At 40.3% G+C, this 13,096-nt stretch overlaps 1 long non-coding RNA gene across 1 annotated transcript; it reads right to left on the reverse strand.

Moving 5' to 3' along the window:
• Positions 1-655: 655 nt before the first annotated feature.
• Positions 656-9,060, reverse strand: LOC131132590 (uncharacterized). Its single transcript, XR_013627649.1, has 3 exons — positions 9,002-9,060; positions 913-974; positions 656-825 (listed from the first exon to the last, which is right to left on the reverse strand). It is a non-coding gene; the product is annotated as an uncharacterized LOC131132590 (long non-coding RNA).
• Between the last annotated feature and the right edge of the window lie 4,036 nt (positions 9,061-13,096).

Here is a 13,096-nt window from a genome sequence, read left to right on the forward strand (position 1 = left end):
GCATAATAGCTCCTGCTCCAAGGACCTATTATGCTCATTTTCGACCCTTCGTGGACTCCTATAGAGCAGCTACACACAATAATCTGCACAGAAAAAGTTTTAGATTTTGCAGAATCTGCACCTATTCCAGCTGTATTTCCTTGGATTTGTGCTTCTGCCAAAACAGCCAATTTATTCCACCCGTGGCCCGCCTTCGGGCATGCCCACTCCACTGTGATTGGTCCATATAATGGATATATACTATATAAGGAAGTCTATTGAAACTTGGTCACCAGTTTTACCACGCCTTTTGAAACCGAGCTTTTTGAGCCATCCAAACTTTTTTCAGGGCACACTTCCAAATGCGCAAACCTCCTTATCTGAAACTTTGGCATCGTTTAACGTATAGAACATGCGTATAGAACATTCTAACTGCAATTATAGGTCAGAGGTGGAAAAAGCATCATTAAGGACAGAAGAAGTTCCGAAAGACCAAAAAGATGTGTAGAGATGAACAAAAAGGGCCACTCATCTCTATGCTCGGTACCTTTCAAAGATGATTGCCTTGAGGTTTGCAGTGTTGCAGTGTTGGAACCTTTGACACCAATGCCTAAAGCTAAACAAACTTTAGTTACTGTTGAAAAGTCAAAGAAAATCTGAAATGAACATTGCAATTTTATGTTTCAAATTGCAAAATGTTGGCTAACCCAAATAACAGTTGTATAGTCTGTGTCGTTCGTTTACATTTTGGACAAAATAGTCTCTGAAGAAGGTACCTCTAACTCGGTGGTTTTCAAACTGGGGGAATGGCGCTGGACGACCATGAGCATGCGTTTCATTCGTTTCCTTTAGGGGGCAGAGTTTTTTCAAGAAAATATTCCGTTTTCACTCATGTAATTCAAGTGATTTCTTGAGTGCAATAGTGTTTCTCACCTTCTTTATCAAAATGCTGACTCTTGCAACTTTCTTTGGCTCCACTGTGGCTTATTTTTCAGCTGTGATCAAAAGAGATTAAAACACTGTCAAATTACATTGAATGACATTATTACATTAGGTACATTACTCTTAATGGGAATATTGATAGGTTGTTGATAGTATGTTTCACTAACCTGGGTTCCACTGAACTTACATTACATATTACACTTATTTGCCAAGTGTATTTACCGTACATGACACTAGCCAACGTTTTTCTGCTCCTGCTTATCATGGTGTAAATACTGTAGCAGTGTGATGTAGTATAATGATTGTATCTGTCATGTGTTCCTGGACAACAATGAGTTTAAAAGAACTGAGAAATATGCTAATCAAGCCGTGACTGCAAGAAGAATATCAGATAAGCTACATTTTGTTGACGAGGCAAGCAGAGTGTCTACAACCAGGGGAACAGTGCCTCACCAAATATAGTATCCTGATGTTATTGTAAATCTTTCCTTGCTTGGAAGATCGCTGACCACAGCAGCTCTAACGCGCCGCCGCTTTTCTCTTATGAAATTCACATGATTGGCCTTATAAGTGTATGTTGCGCAGAGGAGAGCGGCTCAAGCAGTCATTTTGCCGCTCAAAGGTGCAGCATGACCCTGTTCATTGAGGATGATGCATTCTCAATGTCACTCTGACTTGTGCTGAGAGGAGCCAAGCATCCTTTTTGGAAGACATTGTTAACTGAGGCAGAAACATGCTTGAAGGAGGATTATATGTTCCTGGCCGGTTACTAAAAAAGTCATTCAAAAAGAAACACTACCAAGCTCATATAATTACTTTTGCAGCTCGTTATTATGCTCAGCAGACGCTCAAGCAATATTGTTTAATTAAGAATAGATTTTTGTTTGTTTAGAGGAGAAGATTCGGGGGTACGCAAGCACTTGCAAGTCTTAAACTGACCGTGGTTGCCACGGTAACAAGTGTTGCATGGATGCTACAATGTCAACATTTTTGTATACACTTCAGACTCCTCCTCTTTTCCTCCCCTTTTACACTCATACTTGAAAAAGAGCAAAATAGCGATGGAGCGCTGTTCGAACCGTGATATAGCAACAAGTGTCCTGGTTTTCAGTGATCAAGACTCCCTAGTCTCTAAGCTCTATCGCTATCGTGAAGCTATCGCTAGACAAAGACAATTGTTTTATTGTTTGGAATGCTAAAATGCAGACTGTGGGTTGTGCATTCAGTCACACTTGGTAAAAATGGACTATATTTCCTTAATGAGAGCTTAATGCAATGATGTGCAACTGTTTTTAAGTCAAATAAATCATGGTTTCCAAAATTCCAAACTTTCACCACAATTTATTAGCATCCCTTGTAGGCTCCACATTTTTTTAACCAGCTGCTGTTGCATTATTTGTCCGTCCATTCCCTCCTTAACCATGAATCATGCAGTGTTCACTTGCAGTAATTCATTCGTCAGTGACTGAAAACCACATGGCATCATCTCTTCACATTAGTAAGATTTTGATGATGCGTTATGCAAATTTAAAAGAGGATGGCGAGGTGGTACGTTTTTGTCTCCTTTGTCTCCGTTCCGCACTCCGTTGGAGATGCGAACTACCTCGCTAGTTTGTTGTTCTTCTGTCCCTGCAGTGATACGTGGCCTGAGCAATGTGATATAAACAAACAAGAGTTTAAAAACAACTATTTGGGCATTATTTTTAATTCATCATGATTAATCATCATGATTAAGTGTTCGTCACTTCCTGTTGATAATGAAGGATATGCACGGCAGGAGCTCCGATTTTGCTGCCGGAGTTTTGAAGTTCATTCATTCATTTTCTACCGCTTTTCCTCACGAGGGTCGCGGGGGTGCTGGAGCCTATCCCAGCTGTCTTTGGGCGAGAGGCGCGGTACACCCTGGACTGGTGGCCAGCCAATCACAGGGCACATATATTACATATTAATGTGGGAGGAAACCAGAGTACCCGGAGAAAGCCGAGTTTTAAAGTTTTTGTTGGGAAAATTCCCGACCATTACTCGAACAACTGAATCCGTAGAGGCACTTACGAAGGACTTAAGAGAGCAAAAATGGACAGGTATTTACTCAAACAATGACCCTAATAAAGCATCAAGCAACAAAAAAGAAGAAAAATACAATGTGAAAAGCCTTGGATGACAAGGGGTTTGGAAAATGCGTGTAAAAAGAAAAACCTACTTTACAAACAGTTTCTACAGTCAAGAACAAAGGAAGCTGAGAATAAATATAAAAAAATATAAAAATATATTAATTAGCATAATGAGAACCAATAAGAAGGATTACTATCATAGACAATTAGAAAAGCACAAAAATGACACACAAAGTTTATGGAAAGTGCTTAATAATATCATTAAAAAAAGGAGTTACTAAATTATATTATCCTAATTACTTTACTAAAGAGAATCAGCCACATATAAACCAAAGCTAATGAAATTACAAATGGCTTTAACAACTATTTTGTGAATATGGGCCATGACTTGTCAAAAGAAATTGAATACTCAACAGCAACTCAAGATGTAGATGAGAATATTATTAATGTAAATCCAAATACCATCTTCCTCAAGAAAATAACTGAAAGAGAACTTGTGGATGTGGCAAATACATGTAAAAACAAAAAATCAGTTGACTATAGTGGAATTCATTCATTCATTCATTTTCTACCGCTTATCCTCACAAGGGTCGCAGGAGGTGCTGGAGCCTATCCCAGCTGTCTTCGGGCGAGAGGCGGGGTACACCCTGGACTGGTGGCCAGCCAATCACAGGGCACATATAGACAAACAACCATTCACACTCACATTCATACCTATGGACAATTTGGAGTCACCGATTAACCTAGCATGTTTTTGGAATGTGGGAGGAAACCGGAGTACCCGGAGAAAACCCACGCATGCACGGGGAGAACATGCAAACTCCACACAGAGATGGCCGAGGGTGGAATTGAACCTTGGTCTCCTAGCTGTGAGTTCTGCGCGCTAACCACTCAACCGCCGTGCCACTTATAATGGAATTGATATGCAATTAATAAAAGAAGTTGTAGATTGTATAGCTACACCTCTGACCCATATCTGCAACCAGTCATTTCAAACAGGGATATTTCGTAATCAAATGAAAATAGCAAAAGTCATTCCAATATATGAAACCGGAAATAAACATATATTCGCTAATTATAGACCCATCTCTATACTTCCACAATTCTCCAAAATTTTAGACAAACTTTTTAACCATAGACTTGATCACTTTATAGAAACACAAAAAGTACTACCTGAACATCAATATGGGTTCAGATCAAAGCGATCTACGACATGTCATGGAACTTACAGAAAAAATAGCGACAGCAATAGATAATAAGGAATATGCAATATGTATTTTTATGGACTTACAAAAAGCATTTGATACTATTGACCACAACTTATTAATAAAGAAGCTGGAAAGATATGGGATCAGAGGTATAGCACAAAGGTGGTTACAAGATTATTTAAATAATAGACAACAATATGTGCAACTAAATGATAATAAATCTGATCTACTGAAGGTGACATGCAGGGTACCACAAGGTTCTGTGCTGGGTCCTAAATTATTTATTTTTATATAAATGACATCTGTAAAGTGTCTAAGCTGTTACATTTTGTTTTGTTTGCCGAAGACACAAATGTATTATGTACTGGTGGGGATCTGAAACATCTCCTGGTTACAGTGCAGAGGGAGCTTGGAACCATAAAAAGATGGCTCGCCACAAATAAATTATCACTAAACCTACATAAAACCAAACATATTATATTTGGAAAATTAAACAAACACAAATTAAAATAGAGAATACTGAAATTGAACGAGTAAAGGAAAGCAAATTTTTAGGAATTATTGTAGATGACAAACTAAGCTGGAAATCACATATAAATCATATAAAAACAAAATATCAAAAGTAATTGCAATGCTACATAAACTAAAGTATATCTTCAATAAACATTCTCTACAATTACTATATCGAGCTTTTATAGAGCCATATATTGTTTATGGCATTGATACACCTACAAAACCAAAAAAAACCCAAAACCAATTTACATGATGCAAAAGAGAGTAATAAGGATAATCAATCAAGCTGCTTGCCAAGCACCAACAAGTAAATTCTTTTTAAATTCGCAAATTGTAAAATTTTATGATCTAATTGATTTCAAAACTGCGCAAATGATGTTTAAGGTAAATAAAAACATGCTCCCAAATGTTGTCCAGGGGATGTTTCAGGTTCGTACTAGTCAATATGATCTACGAGGAATGAGTGTGTATGCAAAAGGGAAGGTACGAACAAATGTAAAGCAGAGATGTATGTCAATCAAAGGAGTAGATATATGGAATGATTTAGATTTAAAGATGAAAACTTAATAGAAAACTAAATAGATTTAAACAACTATTTATAAACAATCAAACAAACAAGGGCGGGAGTGTGCTGTGGCCTCGTAAAGTGGACCCTGCCTTGTCTGGCCTTCCCTGGGCTACTGGGGGTGTGAGTCTGGGTCTCGGGTGCTTCAGCACACTTGCGCGGCTTGCTGCTCTCTGGCTGGGCTTGGTGGGTGCTTCTTATGGGAGCATTCCGTGTGGCCTCGCAACAATGAGGTAAAGTGATGGTTGGACATCGGGTGTCACGTTGACCACATGTTGGTGACATGTCTGTGGCATGAGGAAGAGGTCTGTTGGATAACAAAATAAACAATCCATCCAAATGTAGGCCCGCCCAGGGATCACACATAATTGTGGGTCCAGCCAAAATGGCATCATATTGGAGGGCAGCGGGGTGTGCGGGGACTGCTGGGGTGCTGGGCACTCGGTGGGTGCACTCAGGGGCTAGGGGGGTTGGGGCCAGGTGGGTTGACTGGCGGGGTTGGTGGTGTGCTTCAGCAATGTCCTGGGGTTTTGCTGGGGTGTCCGATGTTCCCACTCTTCTTTTGTTGTTTAGTCTTATGTAAGATTCTATGATTATATGTGTGGGGAAAAAATCACATATTGAATTGGTAACTGCTATGGCGTGGAGAAGGGGTAGGATTTAATAAGCTTTGCTTCTTCCTGCTCCTTTTCAGAAAGGTGTAGTAATGAGGTGTTGTGTGTGTGCATGTATGTGTGTATGTATGTGTATATATATATATATGTGTAGATATGTGTGTATGTATGAATATACAGTGCATCCGGAAAGTATTCACAGCGCTTCACTTTTTCTACATTTTGTCATGTTACAGCCTCATTCCAAACTGAATTAAATTAATCTCTTACCTCAAAATTCTACACAAAATACTCCATTATGACAATGTGAAAAAAGTTTTTTTTGACATGTTTTGAATTTATTAAAAATAGAAAACAAAAAAATCACATTTACATAAGTATTCACAACCTTTGCTTAATACTTTGTTGATCCACCTTTGGCAGCAATTACAGCCTCAAGTCTTTTTGAATATGATCCCACAAGTTTAGCACACCCATCTTTAGGCAGTTTTGCCCATTCTTCTTTGCAATAAGTCTCAAGCTCCATCAGGTTGGATGGGAGACGTCTGTGCACAACCATTTTCAAATCTTTCCAGAGATGTTCGATCGGATTCAAGTCTGGACTCTGGCTGGGCCACTCCAGGACATTCACGGAGTGGTTCTGAAGCCAATCTTTTGAGATCTTGGCTGTGTGCTAATGTCTACTGTCTATATGGTCAAGGTACATGACCAGTCTACTGAGGTCAATAGCGCTCTGGAGCAGGTTTTCATCCAGGATATCTCTATATATTGCTGCATTCATTTTTCCTTCTATCCTGACTAGTCTGCCAGTTCCTGCTGCTGAAAAACATCCCCACAGCATGATGCTGCCACCACCATGCTTCACTGTAGGGATGGTATTGGCCTGGTGATGAGCAGTGCCTGGTTTCCTCCAAAAATGGCGCCTGGCATTCACACCAAAGAGTTCAATCTTTGTCTCATCAGACCAGAGAATTTTGTTTCTCATGGTCTTTCAGGTGCTTTTTGGCAAATTCCAGACGGGCTGCCATGTTCCTTTTACTAAGGAGTGGCTTTCGTCTGGCCTCTCTACCATACAGGCCTGATTGGTGGATTACTGCAGAGATGGTTGTCCTTCTGGAAGGCTCTCCTCTCTCCACAGAGGAACGCTGGAGCTCTGACAGAGTGACCATCAGGGCCTTGGTCACCTCCCTGACTAAGGCCCTTCTTCCCCGATCGCTCAGTTTAGAAGGCCGGCCAGCTCTAGGAAGAGTCCTGGTGGTTCCAAACGTCTTCCATTTACGAATAATGGAGGCCACTGTGCTCATTGGGACCTTCAAAGCAGCAGAAATTTTTCTGTATCCTTCCCCAGATTTGTGCCTCAAGACAATCCTGTCTCGCAGGTCTACAGACAGTTCTTTTGACTTCATGCTTGGTGTTTGTGCTCTGACATGCACAGTCAACTGTGGGACCTTATATAGACAGTTATTATATTTCCAAATCATGCCCAATCAACTGAATTTACTGCAGGTGGACTCCAATTAAGCTGTAGAAAGATCTCAAGGATGATCAGTGGAAAAAAGATGCACCTGAGCTCAATTTTGAGCTTCATGGCAAAGGCTGTGAATACTTGTGTAAATGTGATGTTTTTGTTTTCTATTTTTAATAAATTCAAAACATGTCAAAAAAAAAAAATTTCACATTGTCATAATGTCATTTAATTCAGTTTGGAATGAGGCTGTAACATGACAAAATCGATATCGGTTATAACGAATTACTGCTTATTACCATACTCACGTCACGCTTCGGCATGTCTGTGTTGCGGTGCGACCCCAGGATGCAGAGAGCAGGACCAAATGCAGGTAAATAATATTTATTTTATGCATTAATTGCAGCAGCAGGAAAAGGCAACTCAGGCAGCAGGACGACAAACGATAATGATCCCACAAAGGGGAGATGCACACACCTGAACTAAATACAAGGACACATTAGGGACAGGTGTGGGTATCCATGGCAACAAAGGCAAATGAGGCAAAAGAGGAAGTCCAATACAGAAACCAAACAAACTGTCACGCACAAACCTGCACAGGGCGTGACAATACTATTTTCATTTCCCGGCAAATTTCTAGTCTTTTATAATATAATTAGTTCCGTTAGTACGATACCCGGTTATTATGATAATCCGGTTACTACGATGCCCTTTTCATCTCCCGCCAGCCAATTTGGTCTGCTTATATCGATACAAAAGCAGCTTAAATCAATCTTTGCTTAAGGATTTCAATACCAAAAAAGAACACGGCGAACGGCTGCTTCCAGTCAACTTTATTTTTCACACTTCCACCACCAGAGCACAGCACTCACACCGATTCCCGCACTTCCTGGTTCACAGGTCATGCTCAACCCGCCCCACATAGCTGGCCAAACACATGCCTGCAACAGAAGAACCAACTGACATAGCATACACACCTATTCCAACAAAGACACAAGCGTACAAATACATGTATTTAATTGTGTTGTATTCAGATATCTTTTTATCGCTTGCAATAATCACTGTTTTTCATATGTACATGCTGGCGTTCGTGGTTTCTCTCGTGTGTATAGATTCTATACACACGAGAGAAACCACGAACACAGTTGGTTCTTCTGTTGCAGGCATGTGTTTGGCCAGCTATGTGGGGCGGGTTGAGCATGACCTGTGAACCAGGAAGTGCGGGAATCGGTGTGAGTGCTGTGCTCTGGTGGTGGAAGTGTGAAAAATAAAGTTGACTGGAAGCAGCCATTCGCCGTGTTCTTTTTTGGTATTGAAATCCTTAAGCAAAGATTGATTTAAGCTGCTCGACATTGTTCTATAGTATAGAACAATGTCGAGTGCATTATTGCCCACTTTTAATGCAGTTCGGCGCAGGATCGGATATATCGACAGTCCAGTTATATCAATATTTTTTCAGACTCCCGACAATATCGATATAACAAGACTTTACTGTATATAAATAGATATTGTTAGTGTATTGTATTGTAAGTGTATATGTGAGAAAGAATAATGTAACATAGTATGCATGTCTGAAATAACTTAAGAAAAGAAAGAGTCAGCACCTCTAATTACTCCGCTGAGAATCCTGTCAGTCCTTAGCCTCCATTATCTCCATCTCGGAGGTTCCATCTCGGAACCTTCATGGGGACCTCCCAGGCTGTAAAATCGAGTGGTGAGAGACAATATTCGCTATAACAACGAACATTAAATATCGTAGACAGTTGTAAAGGCAAGCTAAAGGGCAAACAGACGGACAGTGTTGACACACGGCATTGCCGAGCAACCGCAACGATGCCTAGATCCCGGGGACGGGTTCACCCCGCGGACAAATTAGTGAACCTGCCAGCCCAAGTACCTCGGATCTATGTGTACCTGTGAGCTCATGTAGCTCGGACCGAGGCACTCCGGACACAATTATAAACACGGAGAAAGCCATTAAAGATCTGCCGCCGATTCCCGCTTTCACCTGATGGTGCAGCCGCTAACAGAGGAGATTAACTCACAAGAGTTGCTTTTGAAGCTGCTAAGTAAAGTGGATTACATGACCCGGAGGATGGCTCGGAACGGAAGATGGAAAGTTGGAAGTTGGATAAAACGGGGCAGAAGATGGACCAGGTGGTTCTGCACATTCAAGCCCTAATGCAGGAGATGACAGATTTGAAAGTGGCACTTAAAGAATTACAGGAGAGGTATGCCACCATCAAAAAAGATAATGAGGACAAAGATGTGTCACATCTGGCTAGTTAAGACTGGATGATGTGTCACATCTGGCTAGTTAAGACCGGCTAATATGTCACATCTGGCTAGTTAAGACCGGATAATATGTCACATCTGGCTAGTTAAGACCGGATAATATGTCACATCTGGCTAGTTAAGACCGGATAATATGTCACATCTGGCTAGTTAAGACTGGGTAATACGACAAACAAGTTGAACAAACTGAACACTTAATGCCATTTTACAACAAATACACCTCAATAGAAACTACTATATGCTGTTTCTTAGTTAGCACAGCAACACTTGTTAACTGTAATAGACGTCTCCACTGCACTTGTACACATCACAAAAACACTCAACATTGTACTCACACTTCATACAGTACTAGGAAAAACTAGCAAACTAATATTTAGCATTACCTGTGGATTAACAGTGAGAGGATCTTCCTGGTGCCTTGCGTCTTTATTTGTGACATGCGTGGGCAGAGGTACAGGCCTAGGCTCTCCAGTTGATCCACAATGGAGCCAGATCGCCACCTACTGGCAAAAAAGTGTAACTGACCCTCAACATACGCACAAAGTAGTTCAGTAGAAAACCAATGATGGAGGGGGTGTCTGTTAACACTAATTGAAGATGCAGCATTCAACCATTACAAAAACACAATCGACGACATGGATCAGAATACAAGGATGAACGACATAATAGTGACGGGGCTGAAGATCAAACCCAGGTCTCGTCAGGAACAGCGAGGAAGCAGACGAAATGGATGTCGCCTCAACGGAGCAACAAGTAGTGGATTTCCTAACATCTAAAGAGGTAGATGTTGACATCCAATCCATGGACACTTGCATCCTACTGTATGGCAGGAACAGAACCACACTGTCGTCATCGTCAAGTTCACTAACAGGAAATCCAAGACTGCTGTACTAAAACAAGGAAAGAAGCTGAAAGGTACAAATGTCTACATGAATGACCACCTGACCAAACGTAATGCTGAAATTGCGAAGAAAGCATGTGACATGAGAAAGCAGGGAAAGATCCAAGCTACTTGGAATGCCAACCGCAACATTGTCATCAAGTTCAATGTTGACCGGAAGCCAGTGTGCTCGTTGTCAAAAATATCAAGGATCTGGAACAATTCAAAGATTATTCCAACTTGAAAATGGAAAAGGTTTTAAACATCATCAGTACGACACAAGAAGATCTGCAACTGGACACCTTTGGCTTGACAAATCACAAACAGTTGGAATTGGAAAAGGACATAGATCCGGACACACATTTTTTTCCCACATGAGAATTGACTGTCGTTATTATACAGAAGAGCAACACAATAATAATTTAAATATTGGCAACAAGTTGTCAATCATACATATGAACTGCAGAAGCATGTATGCAAACTATGACAACATCAAACAATATCTGCATGTGTTCAAGGAACCTTTCAAAGTAATGGCATTCTGGGAAACCTGGCTGAATGAGGATAAAGGCACGGACTTTGAGTTGGAAGGTTATGAGATGACCTGCATCAACAGGAACAACACTAGGGGAGGAGGAGTGGCCCTGTATGTGGACAAACAACTACATTACAAAGTGCCAAAGACGTGGATGAAGCATACGAACACTTTCTACATACTTATATGAAGCTGTATGATAAGAACTGTCCCTGGAGAGAAAGGTCAAAGAAGCAAAAGAAAAACAACCAGCCATGGATGACAAAAGGCCTTACTGATGCTGACAAGAAGAAGAACACTACAGGAAATTCATCACTCAACAGACCAAAGAATCAGAAAGAACATATAAGACTTGTAAAAATAAGTTGACTACAATCTTAATGGTAATGGTTTTATTTCATTTGAACATGCATCAGATTACAATTGAGTGCATCCCATAATCAGTTCCCAGATCCACATGTCCAAAAGGAGTAGGATGAAGCAAAGCTTATTAAATCCTACCCCTCCACCTGGTACTTTTACAATCACTAACTGTTACATTTGTTCACTTCCTGCTTTCCATAATACAGTTTAAGGTTGTTTTTTTTTAATAATGTACCTTGTATCGAAGTAGGAGGTGATATGAGCATCCAATGCCATAATGGGTACCATAGTAAGTGTCAATATAGTGATATATATAGCACATCATGACTGGTTCAAGACTCTTCATCCTTGTATTTAGCAAACATCAACTGCTTGTATTGTTTCTTGAATTGGCTCATCGTTGTGCATTGTTTGATTTCCTTACTCAATCCATTCCATAGTTTGATTCCACATACTGAAATGCTATGGCTAGCATAACATAGTCCTAGCATAGAAGTGTTTCAAATGTACTTCTTCCCTCAAATCATATTTCTCCTCTCTTGTAGAGAAGTATTAGATGACATTTTAGCTAATTGGTTATTTTAAGCCTGATGCATTATTTTAGCTGTTTGAAGATGAACTATATCAGCAAGTTGAAGTATTTGTTATTTTAGAAATAAGGAGTTAGTATGTTCTCATTATGAATTATCCTTACTGACCTTTTTTGCAGTACATTTAGTGAGTGAAGATTGCTTTTATATTTATCAGTCCATATTTCCACACTTAAGTGTCTAAGAAGGAATATTACAGCCAACTATTAAGACAAGCACAAAAACAATATGAGAGCAACCTGGGGCATTCTAAATAGTACTAGGAAAAGTAACAAGAAGACAGACTACCCCAAGTATTTCATGGTGAACCCTGAACTCCTGACCTGGACATGTTGAAATGATGAAAGATGCCTGAGTCTCCTCTTACAGAGCGTGAATGGAAGCTAGCAGGGTTAGCTTGTGTGTGTGCGGGCTTGATGAGTATATTTTCAACAGGTTGTGTTTTCTGAAACGTAATTTTAAATCCGAGGTACTACCTACTGTACGGCGCCCCCTACTAGCTACACATAATCTACAGCACCAAATCCAAGCCAACAAATGTTCACGGAATGTGAGTTTGGCATATGAATACAGCCTCCCGAGTTCTAATGATACACTATGAGAGGTTGCTTTCTGGAAAATGTCAACAGTGGAAAAACAATCTTTCTGTGACATTTTAAGCGTGATTACGGTTTGAAAGTGGGGGCATTTTGTAGACATAGCAGTGCATGTTGAAATCAGCAGGAGCTGCTGCTTGCTTTAAGGAAACTTTTTTCTGCTACGAATCACTGATCTGGAGGATTTGAATGTGGGTCTCCAGGTTTGGCAACGGTGATACCTGTACAACACTACGCAAGCCAAACTGGCCTGACTGTATTGTATACATACAGTATATTTATTGTATACATACAGTATATTTACACAGTTGGATTGTTTCTTGAATCGCTCATCCTTGTGCATTGTTGAAGTTCCTTACTCAATCCGTTCCATCATTTCATTCCACATCCTGAAGATGTACATTAGTGTTTCAAGTTGTTTCAAAAATTTGTATGTTCTC

This window comes from Doryrhamphus excisus, linkage group LG1 (assembly GCF_037039965.1).
Source record: "Doryrhamphus excisus strain RoL-2023G ecotype Guam linkage group LG1, RoL_Dexc_Guam_v1.1, whole genome shotgun sequence".
Classification (NCBI taxonomy): domain Eukaryota; kingdom Metazoa; phylum Chordata; class Actinopteri; order Syngnathiformes; family Syngnathidae; genus Doryrhamphus; species Doryrhamphus excisus.